The sequence below is a fragment of the Sinohyriopsis cumingii genome, chromosome 17 (genome assembly GCF_028554795.1).
Source record: "Sinohyriopsis cumingii isolate HCF-2022 chromosome 17, ASM2855479v2, whole genome shotgun sequence".
NCBI classification, from domain to species: Eukaryota; Metazoa; Mollusca; class Bivalvia; order Unionida; family Unionidae; genus Sinohyriopsis; species Sinohyriopsis cumingii.
Window position 1 is genome coordinate 96,162,102 of NC_142977.1, and position 15,468 is coordinate 96,177,569.

The 15,468-nt window shown below is 34.1% G+C and overlaps 1 protein-coding gene across 1 annotated transcript in view; it reads left to right on the forward strand.

The window, feature by feature from the left end:
- The first annotated feature begins 449 nt into the window (after positions 1 to 449).
- LOC149779480 (uncharacterized) overlaps positions 450 to 15,468 on the forward strand; it is a 28,316-nt gene continuing 13,297 nt past the window's right edge. Inside the window, exons 1-2 of the mRNA XM_089940170.1 lie at positions 450 to 546; positions 1,190 to 1,291. The gene's annotated coding sequence lies outside the window, so the exon portion shown is untranslated. The remainder of the gene's footprint in view (positions 547 to 1,189; positions 1,292 to 15,468) is intronic.

A 15,468-nucleotide genomic window follows, 5' to 3' on the forward strand; every position in this document is an offset into this window, starting at 1 on the left:
TCCCATTGTCCCTAGACAGCCCCATATATATATATATATATATATATATATATATATATATATATATATATATATATATATATATATATATATATATATATATATATATATGTGTGTGTGTGTGTGTGTGTGTGTGTGTGTATGTATGTATGTATGTATATATGTATATATATATATATATATATATATATATATATATATATATATATATATATATATATATATATATATATATATATATATATATATAATCCAGTGTCACCTATTGGCAACAGTAAATGAGCGACATAAAATATGTTTTTAATTTTCCTTGTTTTACCCACAATTCACGATCTTGTATCAATCCTTTCAATGCTAATTTTGGACAAGAGGAATTCCGACTTCGTTACTATTTCGATTAAAAGTGTTGGGTTTTTGTAACGGTTATTATTAGAATTGGCTCGTGGGTACGCAAAGGAGAAAACTAAAATAGCAATGGAAATTACTGATTCATGAACACTCATATTTGAATGTTAATGTGTGTTCTTAAGGAATATTATTGGAAAGGTAGGTAAATCGAATAGAACTTTTGAGAAGAGTGCTAATGTCTTATCTGCGAATCTTTATCTGTCAAAATGTTTGTGTGCTTTTTGTTTGTTCTGTTATATAGAGGGTCTCAAATGGGTAATGATTTAATATTGAATTTATGAAATGAGTTGAATAATGTCCAGCTTTTGCGAGTCTTGTCAGCGATGTAGCAAAGAAAACACGTCCCTTACAGGTTACTGATATCAGTCGCGATATTTGTATTGCATTACATTTCTACTTCTTTTCTGTGTGTTGCAGAAATAATTTGCATGTGACAGTTAAATACTTTACAGCCCATTTTTCAATCTGTGCTCCTGGTATGAATTAATTCTGTGTGTGTGTATATATATACAATCTTCACCAAGACATTTCTCTACCAGATTGTTATAAAACTTCAATACCAGTACTAAACATATAAACATATGGTTAAGCGTCTTGTGTTTTTGATCGAATGATACAGCACAAAATATTAACAACGATACTCAGTTACAAAGGAATTAAACTGGTGTTTTTTTCTCTCTAAAACTTTTTTTTTAACTAGATCAAAGAATGTTCGGTTTACAGGTTTATATGCCTCTGTGCTGCTTGTTAGTATTCAAAAAAGTATGCAATTTTATTTCAGGTGACAGTATTCATTCATATTAGGTTACGTAGGCAGTAAATTGTCAAAAGCAAGTGAGAAATCTTCGGAAAACATGGTTCCTTGACTTTATTGAGAACCAAGGTAAGTACACCAAGTTTAAATAATATGATAGCCAGTTAAATAATAGCATAAAATTCTTTATAGGTAGAATTTGCAGGTATATCAGAATGAGAATTTTACCATTCTTATTAACCTGCCCATACAAAATGACAGGAATGTCTCCTCTATATTGGGATCAGTTTAATCACATCGCTGCACTATTCACTGATACACCAAGGTGAATGAGCATCTCATAATGAATGCAGAGTTTTTGTTTCTTGAAGAGTGGTAATTAGGATGATAATGTCTGCTTAAAATTTCACTCACAGAAAATCCTTTCTTTAACATGGGAGTGAAAAATAGATAAATCTGTTGTCTCAAGCCATTGTCATTTTGTATATAAAACAAAGATCATGTAGGGTCGGTTCTAAGGTTATTCGAGTGGACTTCACAAGCACTGTTCTAATCAATCTTAATGCGTCTTTAAACTTATTCTTGGTTGAACTGAGATAAACAATAATCAAGGTTTTCAAAATTATCATTCACACAGAGTCAATCGAATCGTTTCCAATACGTATTTACTAACTCAAATACAATGTTGACATATTATCTCAAGTTTATTTCTGTCACTGGGGGTTGTAATTGAATACAAACTCCTGAAATTGTTTTGTTTATTGTATGAAGATTTTTTAAAGCAAGTAGATAAGTACCCTTGTGCTTCACAATCGGTTAAGCTTTTTATAAAATACTGAAAGGTAAAGAAAAATATCTGTTTATGAAATATTCTATTCTAGCCTACCTAATACAGAATATCAAAGATATTTTGTTCATTTACCTCGAAAAATATCTTTATCTATGAGTTTCTAATGTCAAGACAAATGCTATAATATTTAGAAAACGTTTGATATTTACTCTTAACCTTTATATTTTGATATCAACTGGTACTCATTTAAAATGAAAAATATGTGTTCCTTATGTACACGCATACATGTCTGAACTCGTGGATAAAAATTGGTATAGATGACAATGAATTATTAAAATAAGTTGATATTCAGAGATACGTAAATGCATAGCATGTGTAATATATATTTAAATAAAAGAAAATCACACACTAAAAATCCACATCAAAAGTACTTGACATGTACCTTGATATGTACCCAAATTCATAATTTCTGCCGTACACTGCTTCCTATATAGCTTACTTAGGAAGTCTTGGTGAGCGTAGTTTATCATCTGATATTTGATCCTTGGAGGTATATAATCTATATATGCATATATCAGGGGTGGGCAAACTACGGCCCACCAAGGGCTTTCATTTTTTTTTTTGAGACCATATTTTGTAGAAGCTGTTACTAGCCATTATACATGACACAGTATTTTCCTCCCTTGTGTCGGTTTTTTTTTCTGTATGGTTTATTGTTCCCCTCTGTGTGCTGTTAATGGTTTATTTGTGATGCTGGGTGTGGCTCCGTTACAGTCTTCGTTACTGGTTATACCTCTAGGAGGTACTATCAAATGGTTTTGTTTAGTATTGATTTAGTTTCCTTTCATATAGTCAGTCCGTGTCCTCATTCGTAGTCCATTTTTATAACATAATCCTTGTTTTTTGTTATAAAAAACCTTGAATATATGTAGTCCCTGTTTCTTATTCTGATATTTGGTTTTTTATTATTAATAATATCCATGTGTGAGTAAAGTCCATGTCCACTTCAGAATCCAATTCCATTTCCAAGGGCTTTCATGCGGCCCGCCAAGGGTTTTCATGCGGCCCGCCAAGGGCTTTCATGCGGCCCGCCAAGGGTTTTCATGCGGCCTAGGAACAAGTCATCATTCGCACTGACTCTGTTTATGTTACTCTGTTTATCAAATAAATGTGCTTCTTTCGAAGTTTAAGTTTTCAAATATTAACAACATATTAACAACTGAATATTAATTATGATGTTATTTAGAAAAACCTTTTGTTTTTGCTATTTCAAATATTAATTATTTTACTTAATGAACTATGCGGCCCGCGACAAGGTGTTCATTTGTGTATGCAGCACTTGCACTGGAAAGTTTGCCCACCTCTGGCATATGTTATGTACATATTTTTGTTGTTGTTGTAACTCTTGGCACATGACTGTATGTATATTATGTATAATATTTGTTCATTACTGTAAATTGTAATGATCATTTATAATAAAGTTATTAGTTAATTTTGTACACAGTATAATATTCCATTTTAAGATGTTAGGACTGTAGATTGTTTTGGATCTATAAATAGTTGTTGATGTAGGTGTTTTCGATCATTAATAATAGTATTAATAATAAAAGCTGTTGACAACTTTGGCGTAATTTCTCATTGGCTGGTGAGGTCAGGTTGGTTCTTAGAAGAATTTAAGTTATTTCCCTTTGGAGGGGTTAGGTCAGTTGGGGTCTCTTACAGTGTAAGATATTTTCAAAGTGTCAGGTAGCTAGTAGGAGCAAAATGCATTTTTATGCTTGTATATAATTGCGTGGAGGTGGACTATTTTGTCAGTCTTATTTCTGATGTTCTTGTTGTAACACCAGTTTTTAGATTATTTAATGCGGTGTTTAGATATTATTTGTGAGGAAACATTTGTTTGGATTATTCATTCGACTTACAAAATCCTCATTGAAGTAAAATAATATTCTGGGACTATTGTGCATTATTCAGAGTTCTGGACAATGCGATTTTACATCAGGACGGTTGGCAGAAATGTGCACTCGATTATCTGAAATTCATTCTGAACATTTGATTCTTTTGGAGTTAAATAGAACTTTTTAGAATTATTTTGGATAAAATTCATAATACAGTAAATTCCTCTTACATTTTCATTTTATAACTTTGATAATTAAAATATTTGCTAAGTTTTTCAAAATTTGTTAGTTTTGTTTCTTTCTGAAGCCTTGTTTATGACCATAGAGTCATATATATATATATATATATATATATATATATATACGACACTGCCGGTATCAGTTTCTTAAATATTATTATATTATTATCGATATGTGAACCTGTAATCATATCACTTTCTGTCAATTGGATTTGTCCAAACAAGCCCACGGATTCCATGTGCAGTATTCTTATGTCTCATATGCCGTCACCGCAGACATTTTATTTGCACCGCCTACTGGAACTACATTGTTTTTCTACTCTTTTAATGTCGAAAATATGTCGCAAGCAGTAACCAAGTGGGTATTGCAACCAAGTAGACGATTATCATGAAACAAAAAGTAAATCGCCATATTTTGTTACAAATCTGTCCCATTTATTTTTTATATTCTTTTATCAAAGTTACCTTTAGTTTTGGGAAGAACTATCTCCACGTTTTGAAACGCTTTTGGCAGTAATACTCCCCTTACTTTATATTTTACTTAGAATCATTTCAATTTTATTTGAGTAAGGGGGCGCTCTACAGATATACTGAACTTTCGAGAGAGTGACAAGTGAAAGGTGAAGCTGTTTGCATTTGCAGCAGGCACATTTGACAGAAAGTTGGCATACCTTTATGTCACCTTCATGTATTGTGGCTGAAATTTCTATGGATATTGTACTTATGGAAATTGTACATGATATAAGCAAACACTAACCAAGATGACTTCTCCCATGTGCTCAAAAATCAGCCTGAGTTAATTTAATTACAGTCTTTAGCAGTTTTTAATATGGGGAAACATTATCAGCTTCTGAAAGTGCAACAAATGAATTACCAAATATATAAAATGTAAAGAAAGTTATCGGCTTCTCTTTAACAAGTTACCTATGAAGTACAGGAAGTGAAAACGATAAGCGGAGCTACCAGTTTTTGGTAGGAATAAAAAAGAAGTAAGGCTAAGCTGTATACTCAATAAACTGTACTATACCTATCAGAAATACACCAAAATAAAGGGAATTAAAAGTTCATTTATCATAACCTTAAATATATATGGTCTTTTTTAAATAGCTGGTATAACCAGTGAGGAAAACAGTGGAATTTCTTTTTCTTGAAAAATCTAACCGTATGCAAAATACGAAACAGTTGAGCACCACTTAATAGTTTTCTCCCTATTTTTAGTAAGAGTTTTCTGCCTTTTTGAACATATTTTATAAGTTACCTTCCTTTTTCTGCTTTATTGTCTGAGTTATCTCTACTCTTTTTTGTGCATTCCCAGACGTTTTTTGTTTAAGTACACATGTACAATAAGTATAATTTTATGTCTTAGTTATGTGCAATGATATATCTCTAGTGGCGTTACTATGTTCAATTCCTGTTGCAACCATACTAACCCAAAACAGTCTGGGTAAGGTTAAATTTCAGTTTTACCTGTATTAACATCTAATGTTAAACCAATGGACATTTTTGACATTAGATGTCACTTTTTCCCTAGTAGTGTCACCTTTTCGAAATGGCCGAAGAGTGGACTTTTATCATTTGCCAAGACTAATTCCCTCTCCCCTCCCCTCCCCATACTGTTATCAATAGATACTGTGAAAGAGACCACAAATGGCGGTAACCTGTTTTCATGAGCACAAACAAACACACACACGCGACCCTATTTGCCAAATTTTGAATGCAAATGTGTACCAACTTCTAACTGATGAGATACAACCGGACTCTCGTAGGGTGTGTGTTTTAGTCTTGTCATCGGACCAGCCTGGGTCGTTTATCCTCTGGTAAGGGACTTTACTTCAATTGCCATGGCACTATGCATCCTTAGTTTGTTACTGTTCCATAAAACACCCCAAACAAACAAAGAAACAAACGTCCACACCATTGTTACCAAATATTATAAAGGTTTCTTTTTATGGTTTAATGTGAATACACAAAGAGAGATAGAAAGCATCATACTTCAAAAGGATTTCTACGACATGGACCAGTTTCAGTTTCAGTAACACATAATTATACAATGATTTTTACAGGTTTCAAAGATGTTATCATTTCATCATTCATCACACCAAATTGTTTCTCCTCTTACGCACCATGTAACTGAATTTTAACCGGCGAAGTTCTCTTTTTGTTTCCGTGTACCTTGTATCCAATTCTATTTATATAAAGTTGCAGCCCACAGTGGGCTAGATTGGTTTAAGCAATACGTGCATTTGACGATTTTGTGGTTGAAAAGTAAAAGTAGGTACAAATGGTTATTAAAAACATGCTGTAGTTATAATGAATTTTCAGATCAAACTGTAATGTTTTCTTTATTTGAAATATTGTCTATCTTTTGATTCCTGATGCATAAAAATGGCTAAAGGTGGGTTGTGGCTTGTTTAAGCCAGTTTGATTATTTGATTATGTGCAAAACAGTGAGCTATGATGGACAAGTTGCTTTATATATATATATATATATATATATATATATATATATATATATATATATATATATATATATATATATATATATATATATATATATATATATATATATATAAAATTTGTAATAGTTATTATAGACACAACTTTTCTCCTTATGTGCTTAGAAACAATGTTATAGAATTAAACATGTTTTCAGTGCTATAGGTTGTACTAAATGCTTATAATGTTGTGAAAATTATTATTCATCTTTTAATTTAAAACCCCTCAAAATGTTGCTGAGGTTCTTGGCCCAGTGTTATGACCAACCCAGTAGGAGATGAATGCGCTAAAACATTAATCAACATGGGTAAAAGATAAATAATGGTAATTTTATCAATTGAAAATACATTAAGAGGTTCTTTACAATACATCAATATATTATTGAGTTTCTGAGCCCAACACGTTGGGTAAAGTATGACTTAGCAACTTAGTAACATTTTGTGTATTTTTGATGTATGGAAAGTTGTAGCGGTATTATGAAAACATACACACTCTAAGGTTTTAAACTAAGTAACAGCAGGAAGCAAAACTTTATAAGTTTAGTAAAATCAACAGATAATTTAATTCTCTAAGTTACAAAGTGAAAATTTAATAGGCACTTACAGTAGTGTGTAATAAATCCTAAATAATTTTAAAAGTTACATCGCAAGCCCAAAAGTATATAGTTATCTGAATGAATTCCAAATATTTTGAATGTACTAATAGTATTGATACATCACAATGACATAATCCAAAATCTCTTTAAATGAATGCACAATAACCCTGTAGTAGCGTTCTGTCGAAAATGTCAATGAGCACTTTGTAATTCCAATGAATATTTAGGAAATAAACGTTTCCTCTGAAATTATATCTGAACACAACTAAAAGTGATTCCAGACTAAGTCACAATAAAATGACCAGGACGTGGGTCAAACAAATTCTATTCCAGAACATTCTATGGTTTGTAAATAAGGCTACACATTGAATGAAGATATCAGTAAATAACTCATTACAAACATGGCTAATATGAGGTAGATCGAAACTCTATCTTCAGTCACGGACACTATATATATATATATATATATATATATATATATATATATATATATATATATATATATATATATATATATATATATATATAATACAATTTAAAACCCAAAAACAATTTGTTGTTGATTGAAGCATAAAATAGATATACGGTATTAATTCTAATCCGACACTTTCGATCCACTGTTGTTGAAAGAATCCAGTATTTTGAAATAGATTGTATGTGGAGTTGAAAGTGTACTATCAAGACGTTCTTGGAGATCTTGTGTTTCGAGGACCGTTTTTCTCCAAACAGAACATGCATTCACATTTATCATCACCAAAAATATTCAGATGCTATTACAACTATCGAAAGATTTCTTGGAAACGGATACTATTGTGACAAATGTAACTAATGATTTAGCAATAGTGAGGAACATATTCATTCTGGAGAGAGATGCTGCGGCTGTTTAGCACCCAGATCTTGCATTCCTGAAGAACAAGGAAACATTCAATGTTCTTTTGTCAAGAAAATATTCGTCAGTCCAGCATGTTAGGAGCGACATCTCATAAAACAATTCAAGGAACAGAAAAGCGCTTGCAAATTATTGACATTATGTTCCACTTGTGGACATCTTGTTCGTACCAACAACAAAAAGTTTCAAGTTTGTGCTGGAAAGAATCCATATAATTTGTGTGAACCAGTTGTCATGTTGGATCATCAATGTTATATCCAGGAATTATTGAATGACGATCAGAATGAGAAAAATAATATTTGATCCTTTTTTTTTACTAAGAATATGTTCAAGAAACTAGATTCGCATTCCTAATGTTTATATGGTTCATCATGTTTGCAACTACTCTATTCAAGAACGTTTATTTTGTCACAGTATGAATTGTATTGTGATTTGAGCTATTTAGTGTCGCTCGTACTAATTTCTGAATTTTCTGAGTGGATTTTAGATCTCACTGACATTTGGAGTGAACAGGAGGTAAACAGTTACGGGAACTGTCATGAATACACTACATTCATTGCTCACACTTTTTCGTTTTATGACAGATTATTTGGTTTGAAATGTTATTGAAAATAACAAATCGAGCCAACTAGGTCACACACAACAGTTGTTTTAAAAAGGTTAATTTTTTATAATGGTAGATATTTATGGAATATCTGCTATGCGCAAAGGTCCCAGTGATATTGATTTATCCAAATATGCAACACAAAATGAACAGCGCCGAAAAAATCAAAAAGATTCAAGATAGTCTTCTTCATACGACTCCAGTCATCAACATGGTATACACAGTGATGGCAGGATCAGCAACATGTTCACAGAAAATAAACCTATCACACATATCGCTCAGGTTACCGGGGTGTATAGGCAGTCCGTGTTTAGCGCCGTTAAACTTGAGATATCTACAGCATATCTATGGCGTCATTCCACTGACATATTTTCCGGAACCGTATCAGTCGTGTTTAATCAAAATGCAGAGGAAACATTCATACTGGATCCAGAAGACAAAACCCTAACAGCAACGAAGTATTGGTGGTGTCTGGAATTTGTCGTGAAAACACCTCAATTGGTAACTTAGTACGTACCATAATGAAGCCCACACAGTCCTCTCGGTATAATCAAGTATGTCCGTGGAAGGCATCGTTGAAAGAAATCATTGATGAGCATAAAACAAAACAAAACAAAAATATCGCAGACTTATCATCAGCATTGACAATATTGTATACGCCATTTCCTCGCATGTCGCTGGAGCAACGACGTTAATTAATACGTTATCAGCAACGCATGTGATGCTGCCAGTGGTTGGAATCCATGTCGCTGTTATTGCCAGTGTAGTATACTCAATATCATCGCGAAAAAAATATCTACATGTACCAGTAAAAAATTGCAGGAGCACACAGAGCTAAGCTACATGGCGACATATACGTGTATAAATATATCATCGATACACTCAGCGGGGTTAAAAGACTGTGTAATATCAGACAATAAATTTGCTGAAATTATGACTATCTATTATTGATATCACAAGAATGCTAACATATCAGTGCCAACGCTACATTTAGAATCCCCCATAGAGATAATAATGACCACAGAAATAACCACATGACTCTAACAGATCATTGCTAATACAAAACCGCCAACTACCACAATGATATCAGCAACATCAACACAGCCAGAATTCGATGTTGGTTTTCCAATCCGATAAGAGCGCATAATGCTGTGTCACGTGAGATCGCACTGGCACAATTACAAATTTATTATAGTTAGCCAAATGTCAGAGAAAAATCATTTGATGGATTAAATGCTAATAATTCACTGGTAATTTTGCATAAAACTGCCTCTGACGCAACTGATGCACAAGCCCCATCTGGGAAGTCGTTATCATCCCAACAGGATCATATCAAATCGAACAAGTCAATGATGAACTTTAACTTAGAAGCAAATGATTAACAGGAAAAGAATCAAAGATCGCTATCAAGGTACACGAGCCAACGTTGAGTGCCGCCATTGAAATATCGACATGGGATTACATGGAATCCAATTATGCCATTTATTTATATAAGTCGTCGATCAGAACTGTGTTGGGGTGGCTGCTGGCAGTGCTGACTTATAATGAACCACTACAGCCAACACGATCTGATTATTCAACGAGAGAGAGAGATTGGTGATAAAATTAATCCAGAGTATTGGAAACTATACATTAAGTGGTTAAACAGCAAAGAGCATAAAATGAATGCTTCTCAAAAGGAAGAAATCGCTAGCGTGTTTATGAAGGAATACCAAAAAAAAAGAAAAAAAAACATCACAGCATAATCTACGGGCGCTATTTGAGCAGTATATTCTTGAATATCTGAATGATTTTCTTTAAAAAACTCTTTAATACAGTATTACATCGGAACAGTGTGAGGTTCGATGCTCGCAGTTTAACACAAACAATTATAGACCATACTCATAAAGATTACGGTTATAAAAGGTAATTTTTTAAAATTATTTTAAGATTACCGGAGACCAACTGAGTAAGTTCAAACTACCCTGGTTGGACATCAGTAAAATGCAGTTGGATTTCAATGACATAATTGACGAATATTTTCCAAAGATCTATGCCGCATGGGGAAAGTTACAACTGGCTCCAGGTATTCTTCGATATGACAATAATCCGGATGGTGGTGGTCGTCAGTTATCTCAGGGTATTGTAAATATCACGTCGACGAATTCGGTAAATCTAGTCTGTGACGCAGTCAACGGTAGCTATACCACATCTGGGCAAGCATTACAAGGGCAGGCACAGCAGGGATATGTTCTTTACAGCTTTTGTCTAGATGTCCTGCCGGGTCATTTGATTGTGTCGGTACCAACTAATTTTTCTGTTTATTTACGATATCATACTCCATCGCTGTCACGTACGCTTTCGTCTAACCGACCAAGTCATTAATTTATTAGACACACGTGGTGAAGAACTGACTTTTAGTTTGTATGTGCGTGACAGACCATAACGGTACACCGTGAAAAAAATAATAAAATTTAAAAAAAAATAACGCATATCGATAACAAAAGAATTTGTTTTTTCGTAACCTTTGTTTTATCGTTTTTTTTTTTGAGGCCTATTTCTCCTTTGCGGATTCTGGAATCTTAGGAGTGGATTGCAAGCGATTTGACATAAATGCTTCTAGCTGTCTTGCACGTGCACTTAACAGCCGCTCGAGTTTCATATTGTTGAGACAACTCTGATCATATTTACTCAATGGCACTTGCCAGTGAAACAAATTTAGCTATATCATGTTGTTCGTGCAAATCCACCAATGACAATTTCATTTCGTGTTGGAGTAATTTGATACATCTGTACTCATCCATGTGTGTATATATCTGCCCTCTTCACGTCACTGCTGTATCATTTCCAAATCAGCATTGATTTTTTTCAATATCGAGTTGAACCTCAAGTCCATCTTGCTGCAATTGTTTGATCGTAGAGATGATCTCAATATTTTCCTGGTTCACTACACAACAAATACATTTCTTTAATGAAAGATTTTATTGAGGCCGATTCGATAACGTGTTTCTGGTTCGTGTAAACTTATAATAATACTAATACTAATAATAATAATGACATTATTTAAAGAAGTTAGCACAATTAGCTAAAAACTAATCTATCTTGAGGCCCTCATACAAAGGAATTTATTTATTTTAGCTGCATCTCTGAAGCCACTGGATATATTCGGTTTGGAAGAAGAAAATAGAGTGGGCATTTCTAATCTCAACTGGAATACTATTCCAGAGCAGAGTTCCAGAGTATTGGAAACTTTTTTAAATAACTCATTATTTGGTTTTGGAATTTTATACTGTTTGGTAGACATGGATCGCAGGTGGGGAGTATTACCAGGTAGCCTATACTGGAATAGTGATTGTAAATATTCAGGAGCACTATTATGAGATATCCTGTACATTAATTTGGCTTTTCTCAAACAGATTTTTTAATAGGTAATATTTTTAACCTTCCAGCTACCAGTAACAAACCCATGCGGAGTTTTTTGAGCATCTGCGAATATATTTTTTAATTTGTTTATGTCCATGTCACCGGGACACCATGTCTGATGAATATTTCGAAGTGGATGTGTGTCGCTACCGTTAAAAATAACCCCAAAATTGCGATTATCTCTAATTACTTTGGTAATCTGAGTATACTGCTGAGTTACTTAAATGACATTTGTGTTTTATCTCTGCCCCATGGAAATATTCTGGCTGGATTTGCTTGTTTGTCATGCATGACGTTATTGTAAACCACTAGATTGTTGATATCCCCGTTAAGATGCTCAACAGGCGGCGCATGATCGATGTCTGTGATAAAATAACATTCTCCTCAGCTGCTGCAGATTCATTAATTTCCTTAAGAATACCATAGCATCATTGACAAGTTGAGGAACAATGGAGTTTTATCTGACTCAGATGGACACATTTTAATAGCTCGAATGGAATTCAGTAAGTCTGGATGATGCTTGACCGGTGCAAGCTCATGTGCTGCTGAGAAGTCAGTCACATTCATATTGGACCGCTCCGGTGGCCTAGTGGTTAGAGTATCTGCCTCGGAAGCGGGAGGTCGTGGGTTCGATCCCCGGCCGAGTCATACCAAAGACTTATAAAAATGGTAATAATAGCTGCCTCGCTAGGCGCTCAGCATTAAGAGGTTAGTGTCAGGACTGGTTGGCCTGGTGTCAGGATAATGTGACTGGGTCGGACATCATTCTACATATCTGCAGCATGATGCCCCAGTGCTAGACATCACTATAAACTGCCACACTGCAGACATCATAGCGATATGACTGAAAATTTGTTAAAGTTACGTTAAAAATCCTAATCACATACACACACATTCATATTGTACAATATAATAATATTTATAATCACGAGATTATTTTGTGCTAGATGCAAAACGATCACTGGTACCATATGAGAGCAACCACATTGAGAAATAACACACCAGCACATACATATAAATGAAAAATTGTTAAAGCTACGTTAAAAATCCAATTCTTACACACACACACACACACACACACACACACACACTGACGGTGCCGATGTAATCTGTGATAAATTATTGTTGCTGCGGTGGATATATTGTGCTTTAACGTCATCTGATTCAGAATATTTACGTATTTGTTCATGTTATATTCTCCACGACCCCCAGTTAACACCTTTGGTGTCTTCTTCGATAAATGGGATAATAAGATTCATTTTACAATGACTAATATAGAAAGAATCCGCGTGACTCTAACAGCGTGATTGGGAAATCTGTTGATCATCAATAAGAGATTTATTGACGAGTATACCGGCATAAATGATCTTAAATGAGTAAATTTAGGAGAATTGCCGTCGCAGTAGCTTAAGAAAATCTTAATGACGTCGCGTGATTATGGATCAAAGTCAAATTGTCCAAGCTGTTATTATTTTGTTCCTGTTTATTTGTAAGCGTATTTGTTCCATCTCATGTTATTGCATTTTTGCATGACACCAATATACCTTTTGCCGCTGTGATGACAAAATCTAATTCTGCTGGATCCATGATTAATCTTGTACAACGACGTGCATTATCAGATGATGAACCCTGAGTGAATTTTCCAATATTTTTATGCAGATATTTTTTATCTTGTGTTAACTAAACTTGTTTTTGTTTGTACGAAATTATCGCAGTGTCTAACATATGTCGTAATAACACTAATAAGCCCAATTGTTTGCGATTGACATTGGTATCTGGTTTATTGAAATGATGGTCGAACCAAATTGGTGTAACCGGATGAATACTCCCTGAAAACTAGAATGATTCAATCCCTGCAAATCTAGTAAGATCTATCTTTGGTAGTGGTCCGTTTATTGCATATCTAGTCATTTCGAGTGTCGGATGACCGAATTGCTCAAAATATGGGTGACACGCGCCAGGTCCAAGTAAAGCAGCAGGATAAACAGTTACATTGTCAACAAAAATCGTATCTGAGGAATTATATTTTGTGTTGCAATTACCACCATGACCGAACTCAACACAGCTTCATGATATATCATAAAGAAATTCATTTTGTGTTGGACGCCATGAATTTTTTGTTGGTCTATATACACCACAACAGACGACGCTGTAAAACAGTTTTTGAGTAAATCGCCACTGTCAACATCATACTTTACCAAAATATGTTTCGTCACATGTTGGAGAGATTCAGTCCAATTAATAACTCCAGATGGTACCACAAACTGATCAAATGGTGATTCATCTATGGAATCATCTCCATGAAATAACCAGCCTGATACAGGGTCTACTTATTTCATAGCTTTCTTCATAGATATCGCCGTGGTAAAATCTTATTGTTTTTTCTCGTGGAAATTTTGTTACAGACTCAGTTCACGCATGTGAGTTATGATCAGTTGATGTTATTGGAGCACCTTTGCTACGATAATTACCAAATTACCAGAGTTATATAAAATTTCATTGGTTATTGTTTTACCACGATCAGAATCTTCAATGTTTTTTCTAAAATATAGTTCTCCTTCTTAGCTTCCTTGACAAGAGAGTTATCCCACTGTGCCATTTTTGTTTAAAAATTCATAATTCTATTAGTCCATTCCCACATTTTGAGTTTACAAACTGTTCTAATACACGTTGAGCCACACAGATTAGTGAGCCTGTTTTCATCGGAGCAAGACCAGTTATGTTTGGCTCATTCAGGTAATAAATTACGTAAATAACAGCTATCACAGGATAAGTGTTCTTGTAGTATATACTGTTGTTGTTGTTGTTGCTGTGGGGTTTAACGCCATTGTTCAGCACACGACAGGCTATACATGGCGGCCAGTATTAATCGTGGAGGAAGAACCCGGAAAAACCCTGGAAAGAACCACCAACCCACGAAGAGCTACTGGCAAGCTTTCTCACATACCCACATTGGCCGAATCCGAGACTCAAACCCACGTAGACAGGTGAGATGGCAGTGATCCGTAATGGAGAGCGCTTTTGACCAATCGGCCACTCGGGGCCCCCGTACTATTTACTGTCAATTCGATACATGTTCCTGATGCTGTATTTTTGTCCAAGATGACTATTGATGCTGATCGCGATTTTTTTTACCGGATCTGATTTACCACATATGATCTACTGTGATCCATCTGGTGTTTTTTGTTGTTCTGTTATAAATTTTATCATGAAAAATACTTCTTGTCTTGTAGATTTTGTATTATATTATAAGCAAAATTTTGATTCATTGTTGAATCTACAAATATTCCATCATCATCTATTTGAAACGTTGACCAAACATGAGAAGCACCATCGTTGTAAAACTTGATCTTTGCTGTATTTATTATTTAATGTAATTGTAGTTCAAATGGT